This window comes from Cynocephalus volans, chromosome 9 (genome assembly GCF_027409185.1).
Source record: "Cynocephalus volans isolate mCynVol1 chromosome 9, mCynVol1.pri, whole genome shotgun sequence".
Taxonomy (NCBI): domain Eukaryota; kingdom Metazoa; phylum Chordata; class Mammalia; order Dermoptera; family Cynocephalidae; genus Cynocephalus; species Cynocephalus volans.
In genome coordinates, this window is record NC_084468.1 from 26,643,489 (window position 1) to 26,657,650 (window position 14,162).

The window sequence follows — 14,162 nt, forward strand, 5'->3', positions numbered from 1 at the left end:
AGAATAGCAGGATTTTTCTACAATAAAGTAGTTTAAATTTAGACAAAACAATTCTTTTTCCATTTTAGGACTGTGATTGAGCTTGTTTTTTTGTTGTTGTTAAATTTATTTATTTATATTTTAAGTGACAAAAATATTTTATATTTATTCTGTAGAACGTTGTTTTGAAACATGTATATGTTGTGGAATGGGTAGGTTGAGCTAATTAACATATACAGTACCTCACATACTACTTTTTTTTTTTTTGCTGAAAATGCAAAATTTATTCTCACCAATTTTTTTTTAAAGACACATTTATTCAGCATCATAATCAGATTATTACATTTAGCAACCAACAGCATGGGTGCAAAAAATATATATACATTGAAACCCTTTGTTGGAATGCCTTACACTTTCCACAAACAGAAACTAAAATAACCTTTTATACAATTAGTCACAAATACAGTCCTTGAGTTTTTGCCCGCACACATGGGTATTGCCTAAAACGTGTCTTCATTGAAGTAGGTGGGCCCTGTCACCACTGTGTTTAGCTGAGTTCACAAATCTATTGTAACTTGTAGCTTGTGTGTCACTTCTGGCTCTCCACTCCTGCTAAGATTTGTTTTCTGGAAGTTAATTAAAGTCTTCTGCTACTGACATAGCTACCGTTACTGCTGGAACTGCAATAGCCACCATGGTTTGGTGGTTTGGCAAAGTTGGCCTCCACCACCATAGGGGCCAGAGCTTCTGCCTCTAAAGTTTCCGTACTTCATGGGTCCAAAATTTGAAGACTGATCGTTGTAAATGCCGAAATCATTGTAACTTCTGCCACCTCCAAAATTGCTTCCATCATTACCAAATTCATTACAGCCTTCCCAACTGCCACTATATCCACCACCACCACGGCTGCCACCAAAACAACCACAACCACTGACGTTTCCTCCATGACCAAAGTTCTCATTCCCACCAAAACCACCTCCATGACCATCACCAAAGTTTCCAGAACCACTTTGACCTCTTTGGCTGGAGGAGGCACCAACCATCTCTTGCTTCAACAGGGCTTTCCTTACTTGACAGTTGTGGCCATTCACAATATGGTATTTCTCAATTACAGTCTTACCAACAGAATCATGGTTGTCAAAGGTCGCAAGAGCAAAACCCCTCTTCTTGCCACTGCCTTAGTCCGTCACAATTTCAATCACTTCGGTTTTCCCATACTGTTCAAAATAATCTGTGAGGAGATATTCTTCAGTGTCTTCTTTAATGCCACCAACAAAGATCTTTTTCACAGTTAAGTGGGCACACGGTCTTTGAGAATCTTATCTTGAGTCACCCCTCTTTGGTTCTACAACTCTTCCATCCACCTTGTGTGGCCTTGCATTAATGGCTGCACACACTCAGCAATTTTTAAGAATGCCACACATTTTTAAAATGTGTGGATCTCTTGAGATGATTCCTTCTAACTGAACCTTTGTATCCTTTGGCAAACATCTCCCAAACCCCCTCCTGTTCTCCGCCTCCCAACACCCTGCCTCTTGTAATCAACATTCTACTCTCCGTTTCTATAATGTCAACTTTTTACAATTCCATATATATGTGAGGTCATGTGGTATTTGTTTTCTCGTGCCTGGCTTATTGCACTTAACATGAGCCTCAACCATATTGTCGCAAATGACAGGACCTTTTCTTTTCTTTAAAGGCTGAATAGTATTCTGCTGTGTATATATACTGCATTTTCTTTATTTGCTCATCTGTTGATAGACACATAGATTGATTCCATATCTTGGATAATGTGATTGAAATGAACCTGTCAGTGCTGATCTCTCTTCATCACACAGATTTCATTTCCTTTGAATATATATGCAGTAGTGAGGTTGCTGGGTAATATGATAGCACTATTTTAATTTTTTTTCACAAATCTCCATATTGTTTTTCATAATGGCTGTACTAGTTTACATGTTGACCAATAGTATACAAGGGCTTCTTTTCTCCAAGTCATTGCCAACACTTATCTTTTGATAATAGCCATTCCAATATGTGTGAGATGATATCTCCCTGTAGTTCTAATTTGCATTTTTCAGATGAATAGTAATGTTGAGGATTTTTTCATATACCTAATGGTCATTTGTATTCCTTCTTATGAGAAGGCCTATTTGGGATCTTTGAATAGTTTTTAATTGGGTTATTTCTTTTCTTGATATTGAGGGTATTTCAGCTCCTCAATTATTTTGTATATTAACCCCTTATTAGAGGTATGGTTTACAAGTATTCTCTATCATTCTGTAGGTTGTCTCTTCACTTTGTTAGTTGCATCCATTGCTGTGCAAAAGATTTTTAATTTGATATAAATACATTTGTTTGTTCTTATTTTTGTTGCCTGTGTTTTTAGGGGTTCGTTAAAAAAAAAATCATTGTCTAGACCAATGCGTGAAGTTTATCCCCTATATTTTCTTCTAGTAGTTTTACAATTTCGAGTCTTACATTTAAATCTTTGATCCATTTTGAGTTGATTTTTGAGTATGGAGTAAATCAAGGGTATAATTTTATTCTTCTGAATGTGGATATCAAGTTTCACCAAATAATTTATTGAAGAGACTATTCCTCCCCATTGTATGTTCTTGGCACCTTTGTATAAAATTAATTGACTGCAAAAGTGCGGATTTATGTCTGGCCTTTCTGTTATCTTCTATTGGTCTATGTGTTTGTTTTTATGCCAGTACCATGCTGTTTTTCTTGCTATACCTTCATAGTATATTTGAAGTGTGGTTGTGTGATGCCTTTGGCTTTGTTTTATTTGCTCAAGATTACATTGGTTATCCCAGATCATATGTGGCTTTGTAAAAATTTTAGGATTTTTTTTCTGTATCTGTGAAAAGTATCATTGGAATTTTGATAAGGATTGCATTAAATCTGTGCATAGCTTTAGGTAGCACAGCCATTTCAACAATATTAATTCTTCCAGTCCACGTACATGAGGTATCTTTTCACTTATTTGCTTCTGCTTCAGTTTCTTTCATCAATCTTTAACAGTTTTTTAGTGCACTGGTCTTTCATACCCTTAGCGATTTTTTGTTGCTGTTGTTTTGTAGCTATTGTAAATGGGATTGTTTTCTTGATTTCTTTTTCAAGTAGTTTATTGTTAGTATATAAAATTTTACTGATTTTTGTGTGTTGGTTTTGTATCCTGCAACATTACTAAATTTATTAGATATAACAGTTTTTTTTCATGGAATATTCAAAATTTTGTACATATATGATCCTGCTATTTGCAAACAGGGAAAATGTATCTTCTTTCTTTTTGATATGGATGCCTTTTATTCCTTTCTCTTTTCGTAATTGCTTCGGCTAGGACTTCCAGTACTATATTGAAAAGAAGTGGAAAGACTAGGCATCCTTGTTTCATTCCTGTTCTTGATTGTATTAGTGTCATATATCATATTTATAGATTTACATATGTTGAAGCATCCTTGATTCCCAGGAATACATCTTACTTTATTGTGGTGAATCGTCCTTGTAATGTGCTACAGATTTTTGGTTTGCTAATATTTGGGGGGGGATTTTTACATCTATTTTAATCAGAAATATCAGCCTGTAGTTTTCCTGTCTTGTAGTGTCCTCATCTTGCTTTGATATTAAGGTAATGCTGGCCTCCTGAAATGAGTTTGAAAATTCTCCCTCCTCTTTGATTTTTTTTAGAAGAGTTTGAGAAGGATTGCTATTAATTTTTCTTTAAATGCTTGGTGGAATTCACCAGTAAAGCCATTATGTCCTAGATTTATTTTTGATAGAAGATTTCTCTTTTATTCCTCATTTAATGTCCTTATTATCATTGATGTGGTCAGATTTTCCATCTCTTCATGTTTCAGTCTTGGTAGATTCTATGCATCTAGTAATTTATCTATTTTTTCCTAAGTTATCCAATTTGTTGCTATGTAATTGTTTATAGTAGTCTATTATGATCCTTCATATTTCTGTGGCATCAGTTTTAATGTTTCCTCTTTAATTTCTGATTTCACTTATTTGTGACTTCTCTCTTTTTTCTTTCATTAGTATAGCTAAAAGTCTGTCAATTTTGTTTATATTTTCAAAATAAACCAACTCTTAGTTTTGTTGATCTTTTCTATTGATTTTGCTAGTCTTTATTTCATTTATTTCTGTTCTGATATATATTATTTCCTTCATTCTACTAACTTTGGGTTTAGTTTTAGTGTTTTTTTTGGGGGGGATTCTTTTCTTTTTCTTGTTCCTTGATGCGTAAGGCTAGATTACTTATTTTTGATATTTCTTCTTTTTGATGTAGGAGTTTATTGCTGTAAGCATCTCTCTTAAAACTGCTTTTGCTGCATCCCATACATTTTGGTATGTTGTGTGCCCATTTTTGTTTCAAGATATTTTTAATTTCTCTCTAATTTCTTCTCTGAACTATTGGTTGCTCAGGAGCTCATTGTTTAATTTCCACATATTTGTGAGTTTTCCAAAATTTCTCCTGTTACAGATTTCTAGTTTCATATCATTATGTTTGGAAAAGATACTTGGTATGATTTCAGCTTCTTAAATTTGTTAAGATTTGTTTTGAGGCCTGACATATGATCTTGACTGGAGAATGCTTCTTGTGCACTAGAGAAGAATGTGTATTCTGTTGTTATTAAAAGGAATGCTCTGTATATGTCTGTTAGGTCCATTTGATCTAAAGTATAGTTCACATGCAATATCTCCTTATTGACTTTCTTTCTGGATGATTTGTCCATTGAAAGTGAGACTTTGAAGTACCCTACTACTGCTGTATTACACTCTATACATCCCTTCAGATCTATTAATATTTGCTTTATTTATTTTGTTGCCCTAATGTGGGTACATATATATTTACAATTGTAATATCCTCTAGATAAATTAAACCCTCTTTATAATCATATAGTGATCTTCTCTGTCTCTTCTTATGATGATTGACTTAAAGTCATATTTTAATCTGTTTATTTTTAAATTTCCCTTTTAATTGAAGCAAAATTGTTTACACATGTTTATGGGGTACAGAGTTGACTATCAGTAATTGTGTACAATATGTGATGACTGAATCAATATGATTACAAATCATGCTTATTCTTCATGCCCCTTATCCATTCTCTTCCCATTCCCCTCCCCTTTACCCCTCTAATAACCATAGATTTATTCTCTCCTTCTGATAGGTGAACTGTTTCTCTGTTGATTTGTTGCTTAGATGATCTGTGCAGTACTGAGAGAGTTGCATTCTGGTTCCTGCTCTTATTATACAGCAGATGCTTCTTCTGTTACTCTGGAGTGTGCATTGTGGAGAGAGAGGACTTCTTTTTTTAATTTTTTAAAATTCTGCCAGTGACTCTCCTTGTGTCAATGCAACCAAATGTCTGGAGTGCCATCTACATGGTGACTGTGATTACTGCTATAATAACTAGCCACTTTTGCAGCAGCTGTGGCAATTGTGGTGCCTATGGTGGGCTACCCACATGGAAATGATGTTTTTGGTGTGCTCTTTACCTAGTGGCAGCAGCATGCCCAGTTGTGGCTGGGTTTGGCTTCCCCTGGCTCCATACCTCAAGACCCTGGTGGGGCTCCCCCCTCATTGAGCTTTAATGAGACTGTTTGAAAAGCTTGGATAAGTAAAAAGTACTGGAGTGTTCCAACCTATGGAGGTTTGGCAGGGTTTTTCAACCATGTCACTATTTACATTTTGGACTGCTCTGTGTGTGTGTATGTGTGTGTAGGCTGACCTGTATATTTTAGGATGTTTGCAGCATCTCCAGCTACATACCAATAGCATCACCTCCCTGGTATGAAAATCAAAAATCTTTAACAATATTAGCAAATATCCCATGAAAGAAAAGCTGCACATTGAGAAATGCTGCTTGTAAAAGATCTCTGAGTAACTCAGATAGCCAATTAAAAATATATGTCCTGAAGACCTCTTTCTTGGAAAGACTGTGGAAATAGGGCATGCTTTCTTACCAGAGTAAGGGCCTCTTCACTTCCTGGAAGTCCACAGTGAAGTTGCTGGCTTTGTCTAAAGTAACAAAGTTAGCCTACTCCCCTCAGGAGTAGTACCAAGCAGTGACTAGTGCCGTCTTTTCTACAGACATTAAAGTACCCGGTCACAAGAACTTTTTCCTTTACCCACTCCCCAAGCCTGGAGGTTGATACCTTCCCCTTCCCAACCACTAGACCTAGTAAAGGCAGGAGGTAACAATCACATCTAGTTTATTAGCCACAACATTAGAGAAATGAATCTGCTCTTTCTTCGAAACTAAAATTCCCTAGTGAAGGTCCTTGTTTGTTATAAGCCGTGCTTGCATACATTTTATGTCTATTTAAAAGATGACAGTTGTGTGTCTTTCATTGACCCAAATTATGTCTGAGAATTGTGATTGGATGTCACCACAGGTCCAAATTTTCTTTCCTAGAGAAGATAATAAATAGGAATAGTGCACATTCCCACCTTCAGATGATTCATCAGACTTGGCCGATAGAGGCAGACTCAGCTGGCATACTAACCTGCTCTCATCCATTCCCAATGATAAGCAACCACAACTCTGGGACTGTAGAATTCCAGAAAAGTGAAGAAATCCTCTTTAGGAAGAGGATTTAAGTAGTGTAATTCATATCTGGATATCACTTACTATTTAATTTGTTAAGAAAACCTTATTGAAATAATTATGTACAATCCCTGTTTATTGGTATTGCATCCATTGTTTCGTTGTGTATAAAAGAACCACACAGAAACTTAAAGAAACAAAATACAACCATTTATTTAGCTCAGTGTTTATGGAATGACTATGTGGGCTGCACGTGGCTGGGTGGTTCTTCCGCCAGTTTCAATTGGACTCACTCATGTAACTGGTCCTGCATATAGCTCATCCCTCGTATAGCTAGCTCTGCTTTGGGGGGTTGCTCTGGTTGTAAGTTGGGGTCACAAGCAACTGGGCCACATGTGTCTCATTATCCAACAAGCTACCTTTTGCTAGTTTGCATGTGAGAAAAGAAGCTTCAATAGTCCTTGAATCAGAAACTTAGAAGATCCACACATTACTTCTATTAGAGTCTCTTGGTCAAACCAAGTCACAAGACAGTCCCAGATTCAGGGCATTGAGGAATAGATTCCACCTCTTGAAGAAAGATGCTGTGAAATATTTTAGACACGTTTGTAATTTATCACAGATGTTCTGAATTTCATTCGTTTTTCAATTAAAAATAGTTAAATGAAGTAAATTGTTCTCTTTGAAAACCAGGCAAAGATGATTATATTCTGCACATTTGTAGACACTGGAAAAGGGCATTGTTTCCTGGAAAACTGACTACCAAGACTTTCCTCTACCTAATTTTTTCCCTTCTTTATTCCTTCCACCCAAATACTTGGTACTTGACTATCTTCTAATTGTAGAGGAGAAATTGCATTGTATTTTTTTAAAGTTGAATAAGTATTTTACTGTCTACTTTTACACAGTTTCTTGCAATTGTTGTCTATAGACATTTCTTTTTAGGGGGACTCATAATTCAACTAATATACCCAGAATATTTTTTAAAAATGTTTTTGGTTCATATTCAGATAACAGATGCTCTGTGGCTATGTAAACTATGTAGCTTTTTCTCTGCAGTGTGAACAATTATAAGTACTTTGCTTCTGGCTTATTTCCATAGCTTTTAAGAGAAAAACATATGAATTATATCATTTTATGTGTGGTATCTGCATACTTGAAAATATACTATTCACACAGAGATTTTGCTTAAAAGCTTAAAAATCACCAAAACATTTGTAGAGAATGATAGACTTAGGAGTCATATTAAGTTTACTATTCTATAAGCATATATTACACACTTTTCTCTTGAGGTGATAAGATATATTAACAAAATACTATACTTATAGAAGGATATGAACCAAAGGAGAAAGACTTATGTGATGGAGAAACAGGACAGTAGAAAAGAAGGCAAGGAGGAAGGAAACAATGCAGGAAATCAAAAAATAAAATAACAAAAAAACTATGTATGAATTATTTTTCTCCTTTCACAGTTTTATTTGCTTTTATTCTTCCTGGAATAAACTGCACAAAAAAATGAATAAATAAACGAACAAAATACATGATGTATTCCTGAATCCTCAAGCATACTTTGAAAGTACCCATGGTTGAAAGTGAGAAGAGCTACATGAGTGAATTGATTTGAGTTCAGATCAGCCCTACCCCACATTTACAAACTGAGATGAGTTGGGTAAGCCTCACGAATCCTCATTTTCTTCAACAGTAAACAACATAATAATAGCTTCCTATCACTGTTGATGTAAAATTTGATTTTATTAAAAAATTGAAGTATTTACTGAACAGCACATTTGTCCAATAAATGGTAGATTTTTGTTAATGTACACTTAAATATTTGTGAATTAGAGAACCATCCTCTATTCTTTCTGTAGAATACATGAAGGCTTTTTATATTTGTTTTAAACAAACAAAAAAAATATAAGTCCACTAGATACTTGAAAAGTCATATTTTTAAGTATTTTCTTAGAGGAAATATGGCTGCATTGTTTAAAACCTTAAAGATATCAATGAATTTTAACGACATCTTGCTTATATTTATGTTTTTGACAAAATTAAGAAGTTAAAAATTTATGTATAAAGTTGATTCAACTAAAGAAAAATTTAGTAAAAGCCTAATCAATATTATTGATGGCAATACAACTATACTTCTATGACTCACATAGTAATTATTTAGTAACTACCCTTATAACACAGTGAAGGAATTGAAGCAAGAGTTGCAATATATAGGACTATTAAGAATAACTTATATGTATTGACACAGATTTCTAATATTTACATGACAGCATAGGAATTTAAGAAATATTAAATTGTAGATTAAATTTGATACATTATTAATACCATGTTCTAAGAATTAATTATTCAGCTCACTGTGCAGTTTTTTTTCCAAACATGTTAAATATTTATAGAAAGTAAATAAATATAGTTCTATATCCTCCCAATTATCAAAACAATGGTTAAAGTGGGTCAAGCATCCTGATAAAGAGATAAAAGGATTGATCACAGGCTTCTGGAAGTACCTACTGTAATGCAAGAAACAATTAAGTGTCAGATAATTACAAATCATTAAAATCAATGTCCCTGTGACAAGAATCCCATACTTCAGTGCTTTTTTTTTTTCCTCTTGCTTGTTTAGGCTGAAATTATCTCCTTTCCCTTATCTCACTAAAGCTTTTAAAATTTAGTTCTCACATTGATTTATTTGGACGTCTTTCTCCAACCCTACTAAAAACATGGTGTCCTGTCTCTGTGCCCAGACACTATGATAACCTTTTTCATAGGACATAGGATCTTGGAGTAGTATGTGCACGTGTGTGTCACCCTGCCCTACTATCACAATGTCAGCAAAGAAGAGACATGAGAGAGATGCTTGTGAAGGGCAAAATTTACCTACACGATACAAATGTGTGTGTATCTGTGTTGTGTGGACATGTGTGTACAAAACTCATCTTAAATTATTTATCACATAATATCACTGCCTTGATGAAAATGATCTCCTGGCCACCAGTCACAATTAGAAAGCAATCCAAACCACTTTCACAGTCAACTTGAGCCCATGTGATATTCCCATGCCTTCCTATTAAGCTCTTCATGTTTTCTTCAGTCCCAACAACATTCTTCTTTCTTTCTTTTTTTTTTTTTTAAACTTCAAGCCACTACTCTCTTTGGAAACTTGTACCATATTTCCTTTAAGCCTGTAATGCTCTTCTTCCCATATCTTCATGGCTTGAGTGTTCATTACTCACATCTCAGTTTAAAATGTGACATCCTAAGAGAAGCCATTCAGAGCTGTTGTTCTAAAGTAACCAGTAAAACTTCCTCAAGCCACTCTCTAGCCTACTGCCCCATTTTTCTTTATTACTAACTTTTTTTTTTTCATGTTCTTAAATTACCTTATTTTTTTCTTTATTTGGAGTCTGTTTCCACCAATTACAATGTAAATTCTTAGAAGGCACATTCCCTAGCCTTTTGTTAAGAAGTAAATGCTGAATGAATATATGTATATATCTACAAATATATATATTTCTTTTGAGTGACTAACTTTTTGAATCAATAGATAAATACGTGAATATCAGACTGGAGGTGATGCAGGAGGACTCTGACTCTCTCCATTTATGCTTCTTAAAGAATGGGTAGTTTATGGCCCAGAACACCTCTAAGTCACTGTTACACTCCTATGTGTGTTGGCAGAAAGCTTATCATCACTTTACTAAAGGGCTCGCTCAATCTCCTTTTATCCTGAAAATGTGTAGATAGTTGTTGTGCTACTTACAGAAAAAGCGGTAGAAAACACTGCCACAACTTGGTTTATTATCTTCCAAGTCAGTCATACTTTTCATTTTAAATGTGAGTGGTAATCAATACACTGGGATATATTCCAGGTATGTTTTTAAGACAGCAAACTGCAAATGTTATAAGACCTAAAGCTGGAAAAAAAAAAAAAAAAAAGTACGTGTGTGTGGGAGTATCATTATATTTCGATGACATCCTGGAGCAAAGGTATCGAGATTAATTCTGAAAGGTGGGAAGGCAGCTTCTTCAGTAGATGCTTTCTAAGCTGTGGGTAGTTTCTGACATTTCTCTTCCAAAAGTATTAAGGATCTTATCAAATGCTATTCACTATATATACAATAATTTTATTTTGCTTATTTGCCATGGTTGATTCTTCTAGAGCTTGAGCTAACCCACTACAAGGAAATGATTTTGGATAAAGACATGGTAAATTACTCCAAGGTATGTGTCAAAATAGTTTCTGGAAAGAAAAGTATTGAATTTATATAGGAAACAATAGTAAGAGAATTAGAATAATTTTCCTCAGGAGAAATAAAGTGATATTTTAGTTACTTGCTCAGACTTTCCAAATAGTGAAATTTACTTTTTGAAAAATACTTTCATTATATATAGTTATGACCTACCTTTCTTCACATTTCCTAGGCTTTTTGTGAAGTATTTTCAATTTGCTTCATTATATTCTCCATTTCATTCATTCATTCATTCATTCAGCAACAAATGTTTATTATGTAACAACTAAATACAAGATACTCATCTATAGTAGTGAGTTAAACAAGTCCCAGCCTCATAGCCTTTACTTTCTATTGGAAATCATTAACTAGCTTTCAAGGGCAATCATTACATTCTAAGCATTCTTCTTAGTGCTTTACTGGTGAGGTGGACATTATTATTAATATTATTTCCCATTTTAAAGATAAGGAAACTAAGCCTCAGAACATGTATATCACTGGTCCAAGGTCACGAAGCTAGTAAGTGTTAAAAATTAAGAGCAGATTGTTTGCCCATGCCCATGTGTTAAGCATCCATACTACTTTGTCCTTTTGGCCTAGACTCTTCCAAATCTTATGTCTATGCTATTTATATGCTTTCTGTGATCTAAAATAAATTTAACATTTTTATATTTTACTTTTAAAACTAACAAATAATTTACAGGAAATCGGAAAATAGAAAAAAAATACCCATATTAACACCATGTTGTAATGGTTACTCTGTAAATATTCTCATATGCTTTAAGTGGTAAATAGTTGTGATCATAGTACTGTACATAAGCAAATCCATATCCTTCTTTCAGTGAACATTTTATTATAATGTTTGCATATTGTTACATAGAGTTTGTAATCATTATTTTTAGAGACTGAATAAATGTTTTTTGAGTTGATATACCATTATATATTTAACACTCCCCATTGATGCATATTTTACTCCTTTGAAAGGAAAAAAAAATTATCACATAAAAAAACTTTTTGGAATTTTGATTAAAATTAAATTCAACATATAGAATTCTCTCACATCTAGTGAATTTTCCATGTACTATGCCCTGTCTTTAGAAATGTACTTTGATAAGTATTCTTTGTGTCCTACCATTTACCAGTCACTGTCATAGGTCTAAAGGATGTTGAATTTGCAGGAACAGTCTCTTATACTTAAGAAGCTCCTAATCCAGGAGGAGCAGCAGAAATTCAAACTAGTGGAAGATATGAGAACATATAAACTTGGTTTATATGATACAGTACCTAATCTAGTAATGCAGAACTGATGAAGATGTGTAGGACAGCAAGGAATTCTGCACAATCTGACATATACACAGAGGAGGGTAGTGATGAGGAGTTGAAGAATGAGATGAGTAGTCCAGAAAAATGGAAGTTTCTATTTCTGTGTCTCTGTCTTTGTCTCTGTATCTTCTCTGTCTGTGTCTCTGTCTCTCTATCTATATGTATATATGTGTATACTAGTTAAGGAGGAAAAATATGAACTGTTTAGAAAACAGTTTTAAATCATTTTCTAATATACAACAGATAAAAGTATCTTGAATTATAATTTATAATATATAATTTATAATATATAATTTATAATTTATAATTTTCTACAAGATAATATTAACTCACTTATTTTCACTGGAACTTGCTGTTTCATAATTCCTATGTATAAAAACCCAACAAAATCCTAATTTTAATTTATATATTTATTCTGTTATTAAGTATTAGACAAAGAAACAACAGAACCAATAGCATTCAAAAAAAGATTTGTTATCGGTTACTAAAATTTAGATTTGTTTTCACAACATCTAAAAAATTCATGAGAGGAACAAGAAACTACTGGATTAACTGCACATTATCTAAAAGGGTATCAAATGGAAACTTTCAACAAAATTAACAATCACAACTTGAATAAGTCCCTTAAAACAAGACAGGGAATCAACTGTTTAAGAGCATTTCTAGTTTTTATATTTGCTTCTAGTAAGGATGGAATACGAATAACTCAGATTACAAATTCACTCTGAATAATATGCTTGTGATTATTTTTGGAAAGATGAAAAGGAAACCATATTTATAAAATGTGAGAGAAGAGCATATATAGAGAGAAGGAAAAATATTATTGAAAAGAAACATGCAACTCCACCCGAGGCTTCTAAAGCAAATAACCTAAAACTTTGGCATGAACAAGAGTTTACAATAAGATTATGGACTCATTCACCTTTTGGCCACTATCTGAACAAACTTGATCACATTGATATAGTGAAAAGAGTAAAAGTGGTCTTAAACTTATTATCTCATAGCGCTGTACCAATGTTTTGAAAGGTTGTTTTTCAATATATGAAATTCCTTAAAATATTTAGCTAGTTAAATTTTATAAAAGCTTCCATTGTGGACCTACAATATAGGTTGATACAACAGTTAAGTTTTTTATATACCCACAGGAAATAAAAATAATTTATTAAATACAATTTTAACACTTTGTTTTATAAGCCAGTTGGAGATGGTACCCTGTAACAAATTAATTTATTATGAATTATGAAATTATTAATACAACTCAACTTATGCATCTGTGGTTAACTGAAATTACATGGAATTATTTATTTGTGCCGTTTCTCCTTTCTGCCTTCTCTAACCACATTTGATAAATGGGGCCAGCATATCTTTGTCAATACACAAGGAATAGAGTCTGTTCCAAAACATATGGCTCAGAGTTTAAAAGTTAAATTACATGAATATTTATGAATACACTGTCCAATACAGAGAAATTTTAAATTTTCAAATAGTCAAGATTTAGTGTTCAACTTCATAGAGTAAGGAAATGTGGTATTTATATTTAAAATAAAATAACTACCATTTATGAAGTAATTATTAATTAATAGACTGTGTTAACAGCTTTAACTCCCTTATTTAATTTAACCATTCAAAACATTTTTAAAATAAGGATACTGTGTAACTCACCCAAGTTCAAATTTATGAAGCAAGAATTTGAAAACAAATGTCTTATTCAAGGTCCAAGCTTTACTTTTCATGTCTGCAAAACTGGACAAACAATCCTTGTCCTCCCTACCTCATGACATTGCTTTGAGGTTAAAATGTAAGAGTAAAACAAATTTGTAAATTGTAAATATCTATCTAGGTGTAAATCAATTTCTTTAGATGTGGCTGATTACCTATACCACTCCCTATTTAGGCTGTCCATAAAAGAAGTATAAATAGGGCTAACAAGAGGACAAACGAAAAGATAAACAAAGCAGTTTGGTTGTGGTAGGCCAGTGACACAGAATCCAAAGCTGTCAGCATGGGAACTTTTTATTCCCACCTTCCAAAATCTCTTCTTAAAAGATTTGGCCTGAAACAT

The 14,162-nt window shown here is 33.4% G+C and overlaps 1 pseudogene; it reads right to left on the reverse strand.

Moving 5' to 3' along the window:
* Positions 1–616: 616 nt before the first annotated feature.
* LOC134385679 (heterogeneous nuclear ribonucleoprotein A1-like) lies at positions 617–10,366 on the reverse strand (annotated as a pseudogene).
* Positions 10,367–14,162: the final 3,796 nt, after the last annotated feature.